The 18,310-nt window shown below is 36.6% G+C and overlaps 2 long non-coding RNA genes across 4 annotated transcripts in view; one reads left to right on the forward strand and one right to left on the reverse strand.

Annotated features, from left to right (window-relative positions):
* The window catches only part of LOC106873609 (uncharacterized), a 101,006-nt gene that overhangs the window by 52,125 nt on the left and 30,571 nt on the right, over nucleotides 1-18,310 (reverse strand). For 2 of the 3 annotated variants that reach the window (XR_001409902.3, XR_008266477.2), the window contains exon 3: nucleotides 7,192-7,271. The exons of the other annotated variant lie outside the window; for it this stretch is intronic. This is a non-coding gene — a long non-coding RNA (uncharacterized LOC106873609). The remainder of the gene's footprint in view (nucleotides 1-7,191; nucleotides 7,272-18,310) is intronic. 3 annotated transcript variants of the gene reach the window in all.
* LOC149136869 (uncharacterized) lies at nucleotides 8,250-17,461 on the forward strand. The gene is made up of 3 exons (XR_016238156.1): nucleotides 8,250-11,054; nucleotides 14,363-14,495; nucleotides 16,863-17,461. It is a non-coding gene; the product is annotated as an uncharacterized LOC149136869 (long non-coding RNA).

Here is an 18,310-nt window from a genome sequence, read left to right on the forward strand (position 1 = left end):
TATATATATCAGACCCTATTATATTATATGTATATCAGACCCTATTATATTATATGTATCAAACCCTATTATATTATATGTATATCAGACCCTATTATATTATATGTATACCAGACCCTATTATATTATATATATATCAAACCCTATTATATATATTATATATATTATATATATATATCAGACCCTATTATATTATATATTATATAACAAATAAAAAGATATATTTTCAACACGTAAATACTGATAGAACAGTATATATAGAATAAAAATCCTTTTAGAGCAAACCCTATATATCAGACCCTATTATATTATACATTATATATATATCAGACCCTATATCTGTATTTAGTTTGAAGAAAGCTCCCAGCCAAGGTTTTTTACTTCAGCTGCATTGTTCATAGAATATTGGGCTTTCCTAATGTTTTTGAAATGTGATAGTATTGTAGTATTGTTTAAGAACATATTAATAATGTTTCAGCATGTGTGGAGGTTAATGAATGTTCATTTTTAGTGTATTTCCATAGCTAGTTTAATGATATGTGTTCTTTTATAAGCATATTTTACATTCCTTTCTATAACTAGTCTATGTTTAATGCAACGCAAGTTTCAACCTCGTTCAATAAATTAAAACATTGACTATTGTTACTTGTGTATGTATATTTGCAAATTATTTTAGTCGTATTTGTTTCCACTGAGTACAGACTTTTCTGCTGAGTACAGACGTAGATCTCTGAAAATATGTCAGCAATTTAATGGATGAGAGCTTATCTGCAAGTTATTTAGTTATTCACATTACAAATGTAATAACAACTAGCCTTCATATAAATTATTACCAAATATCTTTCATAAAAAATTTCTTCCAAACTGACTACAAAATAGATTGCCTCAACTTGTTTGTTGACAAACTGCTTACATAAAACTATCACAACACGACAACATAGAAGAGAGACATATTATGGAGCAAAAATCATAACATAAAATATCAAACATAACACACATTCAAATAATAATCACAGAAACATATTCATACAATTTAGCCATTATACAAGCAAACAAAACTTTTATATAATACAAGTACAAAAGCACCTCGATATCACTATCATCATCATCATTGAACATCCATATTTCATGTTGGCATGTGTTAGATGGTTTAACAGGATCTGATGAGTCCAAGGACAGCATCATGTTCCAAGGTTTGATTTGCTGTGATCTCGATGGCCGGATGCCCTTCCTAGTGCCAACCACTTTGCAATGTGTACTGGGTGCTTTTTTCATACCACCTGCACTATGTATCTATATTTATATCTATTTACCTATCTATCTATCTATATAGGCGTGTGGTAAGAAGCTTGCTAACCAATGACATGGTTCCAGGTTCAGTCACATTGTATGGCACCTCAGGTAAGTGTCTTCAACTATAGCCCCGGGCTGACTAAAGTTTTGTGAGTGGATTTAGTAAACAGAAACGGAAAGAAGCCTGTCGTGTATGTGTGTGTGTGCCTTTTTGTCTGTTTGTCCCCCACACCCCATTACTGCTTGACAACTGGTGCTGTGCTTACATACCCATAACTTAGTGGTTCAGCAAAAGAGACCAATAGAATAAATACTAGGCTTAAAAAGAAAATTCTGGGGTTGATTTGCCCGACTAAAATCCTTTAAGGCGAAAGTCAAATGACTGAAACCGATAAAAGAATAAAGAATATGCCTATGTGTGTGTGTGTGTGTATATATATGTGCCAGTGACATGTGGAAAGCACGTAAAAAGCACCATTCAAGTGTGGTCGATGCCAGAGCTGCCTGACTGGCTCTCGTGCCAGGGATACGTAAAAAGTACCTACTACACTCTCAGAGTGGTTGGTGTTGGGATGGGCATCCAGCTGTAGAAACCTTGCCAGATCAGATTGGAGCCTGGTGCAGCCTTCTGGCTTGCTAGTCCTCAGTCAAACCGTCCAACCCATGCCAGCATGGAAAGCAGACGTTAAACGATGATGATGATGTATAGATATATATATATATATATATATATATATAATATATGTGTCTGTGCATATACACGTATTGGATTGGCCAAAATGTCCGTTCCATTTTTGTCAATTCCACAAACTTCAAGCACCCTAATAAGCAGATAACTTAAGTTGGTCCCTTGCACATACACACTAGCTAGATATTTAAAACTTCAACATAGTTCAGCACAAACTTATGATGAGACAGGTTGTATTTTGTGTTTTGGAATCGCCCTGACAATGGAGAACCAAAATGAATATTATTAGCATCTGGTACATTTTTAGAGTGAAAAAAGGCAAGAGAATGGCAGAAAGCTGCTGGAAGATATGCACAGAGAACGGAAAGGATGCTGCTATGGACCATATGTGCCAGACGTAGTTTTCAAGAATTGATTGGGAAAATTTCAGTACAAGACACCTCTCACTCTGGCTGGCATTAGCAGCATAGTACAGTGGGAAAAAATAGAGGATAAGTTATAGAAATTATACATACATATATATTCATGGAGGCAGTGACTGAGTCCATTTGGCATTATGCCGTGCTTGAGAAGAAGACCTATCAAGCCAAGTAAAACCACAGTTGTGGCAGATACCGGTGTCACACAAACGGCACCCGTACTGGTGGGAGATAAAAGCACCCATTACACTCTTAGAATTGTTGGTGTTAGGAAGGGTGTCCAGCCATAGAAAACCATGCTAAATCAAATTGGAGTGTGGTGCAGCCTTCCAGCTTGCCAGACCTGGTCAAACTGTCCAACCCATGCCAGCATGGACAATGGACGTTAAATGATGATGATGATGAGTAGCTGTGTGGTAAGTAGCTTGCTTACCAATCACATGGTTCAAAGTTCAATCCTACTGTATGGCACCTTGGGCAAGTGTCTTCTACTATAGCCTTGGGTTAACTAAAGCCTTGGGTTAACTAAAGCCTTGTGAATGGATTTGGTAGACAGAAACTGAAAGAAGCCCGTCATATATATATATATATATATATATATATATATATATATTTATATAAATAAGGATAAGAAATATTGATCTTATCAAGTGGTCAGCATGGGAATAAAAACCATCAAAGGTAATAATTATTTAAAATTATAATACAGGGTATCAAGAGATACCACCACGCTGAAAAAATAGCAGTCAAATCCTGACTCCAAAACCACAATAAATGTCCGCAAGGCACGATTAGCGAAGACGAAGACCAAATAAACCAGTAAAAATAATAAGATAATTTCAAATCCTGGATTTCTGGCTTTGCATAAATGCTCTGCCTTCATCAGTGAAATATACTCAAGTACATAAATACAAATACATGTATATAAACAGTATACTTACATATACGGACGCCCATATACATATATATGCACGTATGCACACGACTAGCTTAAATAGCCTGCCTAAAAACCTCCCGTGCGATCCCGGACAGGATATCAGCGCAGTAAATACACTGACAAAACTAATTTATATAAATAAGGATAAGATCGGTATTTAAAATATTGATCTTATCAATATCGTGCCTTCGCTAATCGTGCCTTGCGGACATTTATTGTGGTTTTGGAGTCAGGATTTGACTGCTATTTTTTCAGCGTGGTGGTATCTCTTGATACCCTGTATTATAATTTTAAATATATATATATATATATATATATATATATATATATATATATATATATATATATATATATATATATATATATATATATTATATATATATATAAAAATAAATATATTGGGTTGGCAATTTTTTTTAATTTTGGAATCTATTTTTTTTTTCGAGAATTCTATTTTTGAATCATTTTGGAATCTATTTTGTTTTTTTTTTTCTTGCTAATTTTAGTTAATTTTTGTTTATTTTCAGATCATGAAAATGGAATGTCAAGTTAAGAAAAACAAGCATTTTCAACACCTCCTCCTGTTTGCTTTTAATCAAGGTTCTAAGGCCACAAAAGCTGCTCGCGACATTTGTGCTGTGTATGAAGAGGGTGCCATAGCTGAAAGAACCACTCGTGATTGGTATGCCAAGTTCAAAAATGGAAATTTTTACCTCAAAGATGCACCTCATTCTGGCTGTCCAGTTGAGTTCGATGAAGAACGATTAAACCAACTTTTGCACGAAAATTCTCATCAAACGACAAGAGAACTGGCAGAGAAAATAGAATGTTCTCACACTGCTATAGAGAAGCATTTTCACTCAATGGGAAAGGTTCAAAAGTATGGAGCATGGGTTCCGCATGCTTTCAGTGACAACAAAAATCAATGAGCCACAATCTCTGCTGGTTTGCTTGCTCGTCACCGCTCAACTCATGGACACAAGCAACGATTTCTTTACTGAATCATTACTGGCGACAAAAAATGGTGCCTGTACATCAATATGAAGCAGCGTTAGGAATGGCTTAGCCCTGGTAAACAAGTGACACCGCGCGTGAAACAAGATCTTCATCCGCGTAAAACGATGTTGTGCATATGGTGGGACTGGGAAGGGATTATCCATTATGAATTGCTTGAACAGAACCAAATGGTCAACGTGGAACTCTATTTTCAACAGATGGAACGACTAATTGGCAGCATGGAGTTCTTCAGCTGCACGACAACCCCCGCCCTCATATTGCCAATATGACCAAGGAAGCCATTCAACTGCATGGCTGGGAAGTGCTGCCACACCTGCCCTACTCTCCTGATTTGGCACCAGCGGATTTCTACCTCTTTCGATCTCTTTCAAATGCTATGCACGGAGTTTCATTCAATACTGATGCGGAACTGAGAGTTGAAATCGGGTGATTTCTACCAACGAGGTATTGAAAATCTTGTCGAACATTGGGAAGAAGTTGTAAACAACAAGGGTGGATACATTATTGATTAATTAGTTGTTATTTTTTTTATTAAACCTGTTAAAAAATTTAAATTTAAATAAACAGAGGGAACTTAGTTGCCAACACAGTGGATTAATTTAAGACTTTAGCTCTTATTTCTAGCAGGTAGATGCTTGTTAAGTATCATTACGCTTCGTACAAATTCATAATTCATAGATATATAATGCTATTGCGCCTGCGATCACCAATGTCACTGCTGGTGATATCATCAATTTTAAAATTTATCCACAGATGATATGATCAGTAGTGACATCTGATTTCAAATCTCAGTGTTTGAATATTTTGCTTATATATATATATATATATCATCATCATCATCATCATCGTTTAACGTCCGCTTTCCATGCTAGCATGGGTTGGACGATTTGACTGAGGACTGGTGAAACCGGATGGCAACACCAGGCTCCAGTCTGATTTGGCAGAGTTTCTACAGCTGGATGCCCTTCCTAACGCCAACCACTCAGAGAGTGTAGTGGGTGCTTTTACGTGTCACCCGCACGAAAACGGCCACGCTCGAAATGGTGTCTTTTATGTGCCACCCGCACAAGCCAGTCCAGGGGCACTGGCAACGATCTCGCTCGAAAATCCTACAGGAGCCAGTCAGGCGGTACTGGCAACGGCCACGCTCAAAATGGTGCATCTCATGTGCCACCCGCACAAGAACCAGTCCAGGGGCACTGGCAACGATCTTACTTGGCTTGCCGGGTCTTCTCACGCACAGCCCATTTCCAAAGGTCTCGGTCCGTAGTCATCGCCTCGGTGAGGCCCAATGTACGAAGGTCTTGCCTCACCACCTCAGCCCAGGTCTTCCTGGGCCTACCTCTTCCACGGGTTCCCTCAACTGTTAGGGTGTGGCACTTTTTCACGCAGCTATCCTCCTCCATTCTCACCACATGTCCATACCAGCGCAATCGTCTCTCTTGCACGCCACAACTGATGCTTCTAATGTTCAGCTTTTCTCTCAAGATACTTACACTCTGACGGGTATTCACATTGACATTACACATCCAACGGAGCATACTGGCTTCATTCCTTGCGAGCTTACGTATGTCCTCAGCAGTTACAGCCCATGTTTCACTGCCATGTAGCATGGTTGTTCGTACGCATGCGTCATACAGTCTGCCTTTTACTCTGAGTGAGAGTCCCTTTGTCGCCAGCAGGGGTAAGAGCTCTCTAAACTTTGCCCAGGCTATTCTTATTCTAGCAGCTACACTTTCAGCGCACCCACCCCCACTACTAACTTGGTCGCCCAGATAGCGGAAGCTATCGACTACCTCTAGTTTTTCACCCTGGAATGAGATAGAAGTTGTTTCCTGTTTGTTTGCAGTCTTTATTGCACCTGAACATCTGCCACAAACAAAAACTAACTTGCTAGTTAACCTGCCTTTGATGTTGCTGCACCTCTTATGTGTCCATAGCTTGCACCGGGTACATCTTATAGAGTTACTACCTACTCCTTTTCTACATACTGAGCAGGGCCATCTACCTGAAGGGGTTTGTGTTTTATCTACCTTCCTACTTATTAGGATTTTGGTTTTAGCTAGGTTGACTCTAAGGCCCTTCAATTCTAGACCTTGCTTCCACACCTGAAACTTCTCCTCTAGTTCTGATAGTGACTCCGCAATTAGGGCAAGGTCATCAGCATAGAGGAGCTCCCAGGGGCAACCTGTCTTGAACTCCTCTGTGATTGCCTGGAGGACTATGGTAAATAATAGGGGGCTGAGGACGGAACCTTGGTGGACCCCTACCTCTACCCGGAATTCATTGCTGTACTCATTTCCAACCCTCACCTTACTGGCCGCATCTCTGTACATGGCTCGCACAGCTCTCACTAGCCATTCTTCTATCCCAAGTTTCCTCATTGACCACCAGATAAGGGATCGGGGGACCCTGTCAAAGGCTTTCTCCATGTCAACGAAAGCCAGGTACAGAGGTTTATATATATATATATATATATATATATATATATATATATATATATATATGTATGTATGTATGTTTGTGTGTCTGAGTTTGTCCCCACCACCATCACTTGACAACCAATTCTGGCACGTAACTTAGCAGTTTGGCAAAAGATACTGATAGAATAAGTACTAGGCTTACAAAGAATAAGTCCTGGGGTTGATTTGTTTGACTAAAGGTGGTGCTCCAGCATGGCCATAGTTAAAATGACCGAAACAAGTAAAAGAATAGAGAGAGAGGAGGGGGAATTCTGAGTTCAAATACCACCAAGGTCAACTTTGCGTTTCATCCTTTTGGGATTGATAAAATAAGTACCAGTTGAGTGAGTACTGGGGTTAATGTAAGCGACTTACCTTTCCCTTAAAATTGCTGGCCTTGTGCGTAAATTTGAAACCAATATTATCCAGTCTATGCCAGCATTGAAAAATAGATGCTAAAACAAAGAATATCATGGACAATGATTCTTTTAAGAGTATTTCACAATTATTAACTAAAATTCTTCAATAAACAAACAAAAAAAAAAATAATAATAATAAATGTTAGAAATGATAAGAAAGGATAATAGTGCTGATATTTATTTCAAAATCGTATTATTTATATTTTCATTGATTTTTTAAAATATTTATGTTTCTATACATTGTTAAAATATTTTGATTAAAATTATTGATGTTTATTTTCAAAGCCTTCTATATTAATTTTATCTTCGGTCATTAGTTTTTCCAAAGAGTAAGCTCAGTTTATTGTTTTTTTTAATCAGCGATTCACTCTTTTCTTCTTCTTTATTTCAAATATATTCATATTTATACTGACAATTTTATTGTTTCACTTTTTTTCTTTTTATCTCATAGGATTAAAATTTTCTGATAACATAATTGCTTAGTGCACTTTTAAATTCAATAATTTTTTACAGTTTATATATGCATAATTTTTGTGGTTTTGAATTTGATGAAGTGAACATTTTAGTTGTGATCTCAAGATGTTTATAACTAATGTTCATTTGTCATTAAACATAAAATAAATGCACAAATTCAAGCAAACTGCCACCCATTTACACCATTTAACAAAACTGTGAGAAACTTCCCTTTGGAAAATTTTAATACAATTATTAGTATTAGTAACTGTGTGTTCTTAAGTACAGCTAGTCAGGTCAAGGTTAGCATTTTGGTAGTTTGGTGTATTGACCCCATGACATTGGTTGGTGTAAATTTTTGTATGCTGTGTACTCACTTTGAGTCAGAAGATGAAAATATATGCAGCCTTATCTGCTGCAGTTTTATACCTATTTGTGTACCGGTTGATAGTGGAGGCGCAATGGCCCAGTGGTTAGGGCAGTGGACTCATGGTCATAGGATCGCGGTTTCGATTCCCAGACCAGGCGTTGTGAGTGTTTATTGAGCGAAAACACCTAAAGCTCCATGAGGCTCCGGCAGGGGATGGTGGCGAACCCTGCTGTACTCTTTCACCACAACTTTCTCTCACTCTTACTTCCTGTTTCTGTTGTGCCTGTAATTCAAAGGGTCAGCCTTGTCATACTGTGTCACGCTGAATATCCCCGAGAACCACGTTAAGGGTACACGTGTCTGTGGAGTGCTCAGCCACTTGCACATTAATTTCACAAGCAGGCTGTTCTGTTGATCGGATCAACTGGAACCCTTGAAGTCGTAAGAGACGGAGTGCCAACAACCGGTTGATATGAATATCTGTTATCACTCACGGAGTTGATGATAGGAGCCACCATGCAAATTTCAAGGAATCTGACAGGTTTGTTAGACACTTCATGTAGATATTTCCAACTCAGTTTGAGACTTCATCACCATAATAATATAAAAGCAGCACTTTTGGTGGTTACACCACCATTTCCATTATGACTTCCTATCAAATTCATACATGTTCAGCAAATTCTTCTGGTCCTTCATGGAATTTACAGTCGCATCCAGCCATGCCAGTTTTATTGAATTTACAATCCTCACAGTAACAACAGGTTGCATAAATAAACAGCGCATGCTTTAAAACGGTTGATGTAAATATACACGGAACCATTGTTGTGCGCTAATTGCTGATCTCAGCCAAAATGATTACTGTTAGTATATCCTAGTTGCCTGATAATAAAATAAAACTGTTGTCATAGGGTTAAAATGTCATAATTGCTTATTATGAATTCTGCATCTGCATATGTGCCAATGCAGAGTTTAAAATTATGTCATATTTTAGTCTTAAAAAACAGAAAGAAATCATGAATTCTGTGAATTCTGGACCAAATTCAGCTGCTTTAATTAAATGTATCCTGGAGGCAAAGTTATTAATACTTAGAAAAAAAAATCTAACTGGGTATTTAGCTTAAAAGTTCACAATCAGTTTAGCAGCTTTGGTGAATTTTCCTTTAATCTCTCACTGATGAACATCTCACTACAAATAATAAATACTAGATTAGTTTTTATGCTCACTTGTTAGTTTTTCAGAACTATCTTTTATGATTAAAAACAAAATAAAGAAGAAAAGTAAAAACAGGAGAGAAACTGTAAATAAGTCTTCACAGGGAAACAAAGACGAAAACAAAATCTCACTGGATATTTATGCTTGTATCATCGTTATCAGATTCATTTTGTATTAACTATTCATTTCATGGTTGAGACTTTGCTGTATACACAAATGTTCTGGTTTGCCTGTAGTTATGCTGACACAAAATACAAGTGGGGAATATAATCAGAATTGAACTATAAAACTAGAAAAGATAATTTCCAGTCAGTTCATTAATGTATTTTATTTTATTCAATTTGATTTAATTATGAGGCACAGAAATATGAATATACCTTCATGCCTTATTCTTTGCTGGCAAAGATCAATATTGACAGATTTCCAATTTCTCTGGAGTTCTGCTCTACATTTTAAGCTTTTGGCTGATAATAAAGCTTCTGCTATTTTCACAGATGTTTGTTTTTCTGTTGTATGATTCTTTGATGCCTCAAAGCCCCATACAGCTTGTCAATCTGAGATTGTGATTCAGGTAATATTTAAAGCTGGTTTCTGTTTTTGTTTTCTATTATTTGAAGCAGTGCTAGCTACTGTATGCCACTTAGCCTTTACGTATTGTTAATATGCCTAGTAATCTTATGATAATGATCAAAGTATGCAGAGCAGTTTAGCAGTTGTTTTTACATAGTGACTCAGAGTTTTGAATACTAAACTGGATTTCATCAATGAAAGCATCAAATCAGAAAAAGACATACAAGGGTAGGCAATAGTAGGTATGCAGCTGCTTAATATGAGTAGAAAGTTCTTTTCATTTCTATATCACAAATGCAATGTAAAGTGACCAAGACCTTTGGAGATATGCTGTGCTTGAGAAGACCTAGCAAGCCAAGTGACATCATAGCCATGGTTGATGCCAGTGTCGCATAACTGGCCTGTTTAAAGTACCCTTCAATAGTCAGGCAATATGATGTACTTGAGAAGACCTGTGGCCGATGCCAGTACCACCTGACTGGCACATAAAAGGCACCATTCAAATGTGACTGATGCCAGTGCTGCCTGACTGGAACCCATGCTGGTGACATGTAAAAAGAACTATTCGAGCATGGTCAACACCAGTGCCACCTGACTGGCCCCCCATGCTGGTGGCATGTAAATAGCATCATTCAGGCATGGTTGATGCTTGTTCTGCCTTACTGGCTCCCATGCCAGTGGCACATAAAAAGCACCATTCAAGCATGATTGATGTCAGTGCCACCTGACTGTCTCCTGTGTTGGTGGCACATAAAAAAAGCACCCACTACATTCTCGGAGTGGTTGGTGTTAGGAATGGCTTCCAGCTGTAGAAACTTGCCAGATCTGATTGGAGCCTGGTGCAGCCTCCTGGCTTGCCAGTCCTCACTCAAACTGTCCAACCCATGCCAGCATGGGAAGCAAGCATTAAATGGTGATGATGACGATAATATGAGTTCTATGATTCTATGTTCTTTTTAATCAATTCTTTCTAAAATAAAATAATTATTCTTAATTTCTGATATTTATTATATAGCTGGCAAATTTACTAACGATGAAGGAAAGTAGAGGATAATCAAGCAGTACAGGAAAACAGAGAATGCAGAAATGGTTAGACAGACATGGACTGAAGAATTTCAAAGACCAGCTCCATCAAAATTAACAGTTTGCAGAATATGTGAGAAATTTGAGCAGACTGGATCAATTTGCAACCCACAGAAAAAGAGGTCAACAGGTCAGTGTTACCACTGAAGAAAATGATTAAATTGACCCCGGTATGCAACTGGTACTTAATTTATCGAGCCTGAAAGGACGAAAGGCAAAGTTGACCTTGGTGGAATTTGAACTCAGAACATAAAAACAGACGAAATACCGCTAAGCATTTTGCCTGGTGTGTTAACGTTTCTGCCAGCTCGCTGCCTTAAAAAAGAAGTAGAAGAATGGAAAGAACATTCCACTAAGCAACTTTATTAAGCAACTTTTTCCCACTCCTATATTGCCCAGTTTAAAATTAGTTGTGGATTCTTAGATTAGGAAAGCCACTCACTAAATATTCTTAAATCACATTGCTAATGTTTCTTTGAACTAGATGTGGAAGCTCTATTTTTTACACAAGTAAAATCTAATTTTTGCTTATGTATAAACTACTCAAATACAGACATGTATGAAATTTCACCTTAGTTTTCTTTCAAATTGACAGATTAACTTTCATCAATAGATGAACAGAAATCTAACATGTATGTATGTGTCCCCCCCCCCCACTGCTTGACAACCGATGTTGGTGTGTTTATGTCCCCAAAACATAGTGGTTCAGCAGAAAAGACTGATAGAATAAGTACTAGGCTTACAAAGAATAAGTTCAGGGGTCGACTTCTCTGACTAAAAGGCAGTGCTCCAGCATGGCCCCAGTCAAATGACTGAAACAAGTAAAAGAATAAATGTACATTAGATCATTGTTGTCATGATTCTCATCCTTCCTTTTCTCCACCACCGCCTCCTCGTCATTTTAATGTCCAGTTTTCCATGCTTGATAGGTCAGATGAAATTTGTTTGTGATAGGTTTTCTATAGCCAGATGCCTTTCTTGTCACTGACTCTCACCTGTTTCCCAGCAAAGAAATACCAATTCTTTTGGAAACTTGTAACAGTGAAAATAATGATGCATGTTTACAGCAATGGCATGATGTCAAGACAGGCACACACACACACACACATTACAGACTGCGTTTAATTTTTAAAATTTCTTCTTGTTTCCTTCTACCAAATTGATTCCTAAATCTTTGGCTGACCCAATATCATAGTTGAAGACACGTGCCCTAAGTGCCACACAGTAGGCCGGAACCCAAAACTACAAGGTTAAAAAGTGGACTTCTCAGTCACATAGTTTCAGCTGTGTCTAGATGAATAATTAAAACGCCTCACTCACAATCTAATGGTTCAAATCTTGACTGTCAATTGAATTATTCAACTCATCTGCCTACTTTTTTTTTATTGGTTTAACAAATGCTACACTGCACTGTTCTTTAAGGATAGAGTAATATAGATTGCCAACAGAACTTTAATTTTTTCTTCAGCAATTGTATGAATGTGTTTGGATGAATGGTTATGAATATTTTGCATTATTAAAATGTCATATAATCAGTGATAATAGGTTTTTATGTGAATTGAAGGAATGAGTTTGAAAATTTGGCATTTAAACATTTTTATTTTAATATCATAATGTGAACAATAGCACCAACAGTTATAAGTTTCCAACTGGCCACTCATTTTGTTTACTGCATTTTGCAATTCAAAAGCGACAAAAGATTGTCTCCGTAACTCCTCAGGCAGAATAAATACTGATATACCTTCTTCAATTTTCTCATTCACAAACACATACAAACACACTCACAAGCACACACATTACATACACACTCAACAATCACCCATACAGTTTCTGTCTATCAATTTTTATTTATATGGCATTGGCCAATCCAAAGATGATGAGAGCAGACACAATGGTGCTGCCAGTGTGATTGAACCTAGATATGCATCATTGTGAAGTAAGCTCCTTAACTACACAGCCATTCTTGCACTCATTGAAAGACCTTTTATGATTATTATATTTTAACGAGCAGCCATGGGTTCAGATACAGGCTTGGCTGTGCGGTAAGAAGTTTGCTTTCGGCCCCTACTCCTTGAAAATGGTAGAGGAGTAGGGGCCGACACAGGACGTGGTTCCTCCTGATGATGTCTTTAACCACTGGATCCTATAAAAGAGCTCTTGAGGTAGCAAACCATGAAACTTGGTTGGAATTCCTTCCTAAGGAGCAGCCATGGGTTTAGATGCAGGCTTGGCTGTGTGGTAAGAAGTTTGCTTCTCAGCCACTTGGGTTCAGTCCTGCTGTATGGCATCTTGGGCCAAAGTCTGTTACTAGAGCTCCAGGCTGACCAAAACCTTATTAGTGGATTTGGTAGATGGAAACTGAAAGAATCCCATCGCATATATGAGTGTATGTTATTTTCTCCTTGGCTTGATTTCATGTGATTGCTGTAAACGAATGTCCCTGTCATGTAAGTGGTGTTGTTTGTTTTCAGTCTTCCATAGAAACATGTCTACTCTTTTACTTGTTTCAGTCATTTGACTGTGGCCATGCTGGAGCACCGCCTTTAGTCGAGCAAATCGACCCCAGGACTTATTGTTTGTAAGCCTAGTACTTATTCTATTGGTCTCTTTTGCCGAACCGCTAAGTTATGGGGACGTAAACACACCAGCATTGGTTGTCAAGCGATGTTGGGGGGACAAACACAGACACACAAACATGCACACACGTACATATATATACATATATATGACAGGCTTCTTTTAGTTTCCGTTTACCAAATCCAGTGACAAGGCTTTGGTCGGTCCGAGGCTATAGTAGAAGACACTTGCCCAAGGTGTCACACAGTGGGACTGAACCCGGAACCATGTGGTTGGTAAGCAAGCTACTTACCACACAGTCACTCCTACGCCTGGTCACAAGAAAACATCACCTTTCATGAAACAGGTGAGAGCTGGTGTCAGAAATGGGCATCTGGCTGTAAAAAAATCTCCCTCAACAAATTCTGTCTGACCCATTTTCTTTCCTTTTCTTTCTTTTTTGTCAGACCCACTACAAGAAAAGTCCTCCTGATATTGTCATATCATGACAGTATTTTTGTAAAACATATAGTGACGAGGAGAATGTTAGTTTCAATTGTCTAGCATAATTTATTCTTACCCTTTTATTGGTTGTCTGCAAAGTTCTCTTTCCACAATTGAAAAGGAAACAAATAAACAATTTATCAGCGAAATGTGTGAAAAATTTTAATGCATTCTCCAATATTTTTGATCAATAGAAAACAATCTATATACCATTCCTTCTGTTACTGTTATGTCTCAAAACCGAAATTGTTTCTGAGATTCTTATTTTTGATGTCTCACCTAGACTAGCTCTCACTTGTAACCACAATGTTGCAACCTGCAAGTTGTTTAAAATTGTAATCAGCACACTTAAATAGAATCTCTTCTGCATTCCTTAAGGGCCTTTAATATGAGATGATTATGTATTGGTAAATGAAGACAGTTAAAATTTCCAATGAATTTGTATGCGGTGTCAATAATATGAAACTGATGTTTGTTGAAGATAAGAATTTTGAATGTAGCCAGTCAATAGGTAAGTTAATAGATGATATACCTTACATTATAAGCAAGCGCGTGCTTCTAGTAGTATTATAAATACTCTATATCAAGTATGATCATTAATTTTCTTGTGGTAGGGAAGAAAAAGTAAAAAGAAAAAGAAAAATGCAAAAGAGAGATACTAGCAATATAAAATTTTAGTCACATATTTTAAAACCTATTTTTCATGCTATTATTGAGTTTGAGAAAATAAATTAAATAGACAAAACATACTATGGAAATTAATTGCTAGTGAGGAGACGGTATTTCATTTTGCAATCATAATATACGTCCAAGTATATTCTTTTCTACTTTAGGCACAAAGACCGAACCTTTTGGAGAGGGGGAGGCAGTCAATTAGATTGACCCCAGTATGCAACTGGTACTTAATTTATCGACCCCCAAAAAGATGAAAGGCAAAGTCGACCTCAGCGGAATTTGAACTCAGAACATAAAGACAGGTGAAATACCACTAAACATTTCGCCAGGCGTGCTAATGTTTCTGCCAGCTTGCTACCTTTAATTATATTCTTTTCTACTCTAGGCACAAGGCCTGAAATTTTTGGCGAGGGGGCCAGTCGATTAGATCGACCCCAATATGCAACTGGTACGTAATTTATCGATCCTGAAAAGTTGAAAGGCAAAGTCGACCTTGGCAGAATTTGAACTCAGAATGCAAAGACAAATGAAATACTGCTAAGCATTTCGCTCGGCATGCTAATGTTTCTGCCAGCTCGCCACTTGATACGTCCAAGTATATTAAAGGTTTACAAGTCAGTACTGTGCCTTACTTTTGTGTTAGCAGTGCAATGTTCTCATGTTTATAAATTTTAGAAAACTATGGAAATTATTAATCTCTATCAGAGTTCCAACCACATTTGTTCTATAAAAGAAACTTATGGTTTTGGTTTCATGTTGTATGAACAACTTTCATGGTATTATACACAATTGTTTTTTAATAAATTTGGTTGGAGGGGGGGGAGTCAACTATATCACCTTCAGTATTTTATTAGTATTTTTGGTAGTGACCCTAGAAGAAAGGAAATTAAAGTTGACCCCTGTAGATGTTTAACTCAGAACATAGCAGGAATGACACTTATTTCTTTGACTTTTCTCCACCAATTCTGTCAGGCCGTTATTAATAAGTCAAAGAAAGTAAAATACAGTAAAATAAATTGATCAATATTCTATTTATCTCATACAAATGAGAAAGACAGTTGCTTGACTTTTCCTGATTAGAAATATTTGTCACTGAATAATTAGCACCATTGACTTTAAGGAACTGGGAAATTATCAAGTTTACATTCATGCTTTTGCCAAAACCATTAATAACACAAGTAAAGAGAAAATAAGATGCCTGGGAATTTAAAAAAAAAAAATGAGGTCAGAACCTTAAATATTCAGATACCTTTTGCCTTATACCTACTATTTTAAGGATGAAATGATGAAGCCAGTGTGAACTTTATGTTAAAAATATATCATAATCTATTTTAGTTTCAGATTATTTTCCTCTTATTTACTGAAATGCTTTTCTATTATTCTATCTACATAACAATATCAAAAGACTGTCATATAGTTCTTTAAACAAAGGGGAAGAAAAATTACTTTGTAATTTTTTTTTTTTTTAATGTGTGTTTCTAATAAGATTTTAAGCAGTTTTCTTGTATTTGAGTCGATCTTTAAAATCCGAAATTCATATGATTTTACTTTTATCTTCAAGTTGTAATTTTCAAGCTGTAATTAGAAAACAATTCATTCAAAAGAAAGAAATTATCACTATAAAACTGATATTGTTTTTGGTTTTACATTTTTCTTTACCAAATTTTGTTTAGTATTTCCTGAATTTCTTTCTGTTAATAGCCTTTCTTGTTAATGTTGCCATTTGTTGATGGAAAATTGATGGGAAAAAAAAACAATTGCTAGTAGCATTATTGAAAATAAAAAAAATAAATGTTATATTAGAAACAAAAGTTTCTATTTTTTTGCTTCGTTTAACAGATTAGGATGTTACCAGCTGTTCAATATTTTTCTAATCATACATTAAGTAAAAAAAAAAAAAAAGGGATGTTTTCATGTATTTCTTTCTCTTAATTTCTCAAAAATCAAAATTTCTCAACCCTCAGTAATTCATTAATTTCTTTCCTTTTGTTGTATTAATAATTTTTGGAAATCCTCCTCTGTACAGCATTCTTTGTTTTCAAAATCAATGGAAATTATTTCCTCTGCTTATTCATATACATTATTTATAAGTATACGAGTCACATTGTCTGATCTGATTGAAATGATATTTAAGCAACATAACAGTTCTTTTTTCCTAAGATTTTTAACAATTTTACTTCTTTTTTGTTGTTGTTATTTATAGCTTAATCAAAAGACAAAGAATAGTGTCCGTGACCTTTTTAGAAAGTCTCCAGGACTGGTATGGGAAAGAGAGGAAGATACAAGATATTTTGATGTCCTACTTCCAACTATGACAACTCAAAAATTGTTCTATCTTTATGCTGGAAAGCGCTGGTATAAATACTTGAAACAGAATGGACACTGATAAAGATACCCTGATGGTGGTATTAAGAAAACCAGAGACCAATTAAGTCTACTGCCTGTTTGATTAGCTTCCATACAATTCCTGTCTACCCTATTTTGAAATTTCCCTTACATGTGGCTAAGGACAACCTTAAGCTATCATAGAAAACACTTGGTGAAAGTGAAGCATCACGGGATCAGATGTGGAGGCACAGGATTCCAAAGGAAACTTTCAAAACCCACAAATATGCTTTCACTATTTTTACTGAATGTTGATCAGTACAGTAGAACCACACAGTACGAGTGCCCCACTGTACAAGTAATTTGCTGTACAAGCCGAGACTCGTGTGAATTTTTGTCTTGAACTACGAGCAGTACAAGCACACAAATTGTCCCATCTTTAAGGTAATTCAGTTAATAAAACCAGATTACATATTTCTTTTGCATTCTCTTTTTTATAATTGTCATTTTACTTTTAACTACATCTTTTCTGTTTTAAACCCCATAAAAATTATCTTTGAGTGGTTTTCCAGAGCTGGAACGGAATACAGTAGTCTCCTGATATTTGTGGGGGTTACGTTCCTAGCGCACCCATGCTATGGATAATGAAAAATTGCAAATATTAGACATGGTCCATAAAAATGCCTATAATGTCAAAATATAACATAAAATATTATATATATACATATATATATATAATATTTAATAATAATTTAATAAAAAATAAAGTAAAATGTATAGTTACTCATCAATAATGAATGATATTAAGACGACGATGATGAAAGTAATGAAGGTAATGACTGTACAGCAAAGATTTAAAACTCTTCAGGTGACACCTCTTCTTCAGGTGACACCTCTTCTTCAGGTGTTTTAGGAGATGTCATATCTTCTTGGGCTTGAGGAACAATGTGATGAGAAGTTGCTGTCATTTGTTTCATGGTGGTGAGGAGAGTTTTATATGTCTGCATGGCAGCATCATTGGAGATGATGTTGGAGAGACTGAACCATGCTTCCGCCTTCCCTTGCAATTCCTTTGTTGTCCTTAAAAGGTCGGACAGATGTTCGATTCTCAGGCCCACCTCATCCTCCTCTCCTCTGGATCTGACGCTTCTTCTTCTTCTTCGCTGGCAGACTTAGTTTAATTCTAACAAATCTTCATCTGACAGGGTTTCAGGGGAGCATCAATGAGATTGTTGACCTCATCTTGTGTGATGTCATCAAAACCTTCGCCTCCAAGTACCTTTGCCAGTTTCACTGCATTCTTGACAGCCTCGTGCTGAAAATGTT

Source organism: Octopus bimaculoides, chromosome 2 (genome assembly GCF_046866305.1).
Source record: "Octopus bimaculoides isolate indiv1 chromosome 2, ASM4686630v1, whole genome shotgun sequence".
Lineage (NCBI taxonomy): Eukaryota > Metazoa > Mollusca > Cephalopoda > Octopoda > Octopodidae > Octopus > Octopus bimaculoides.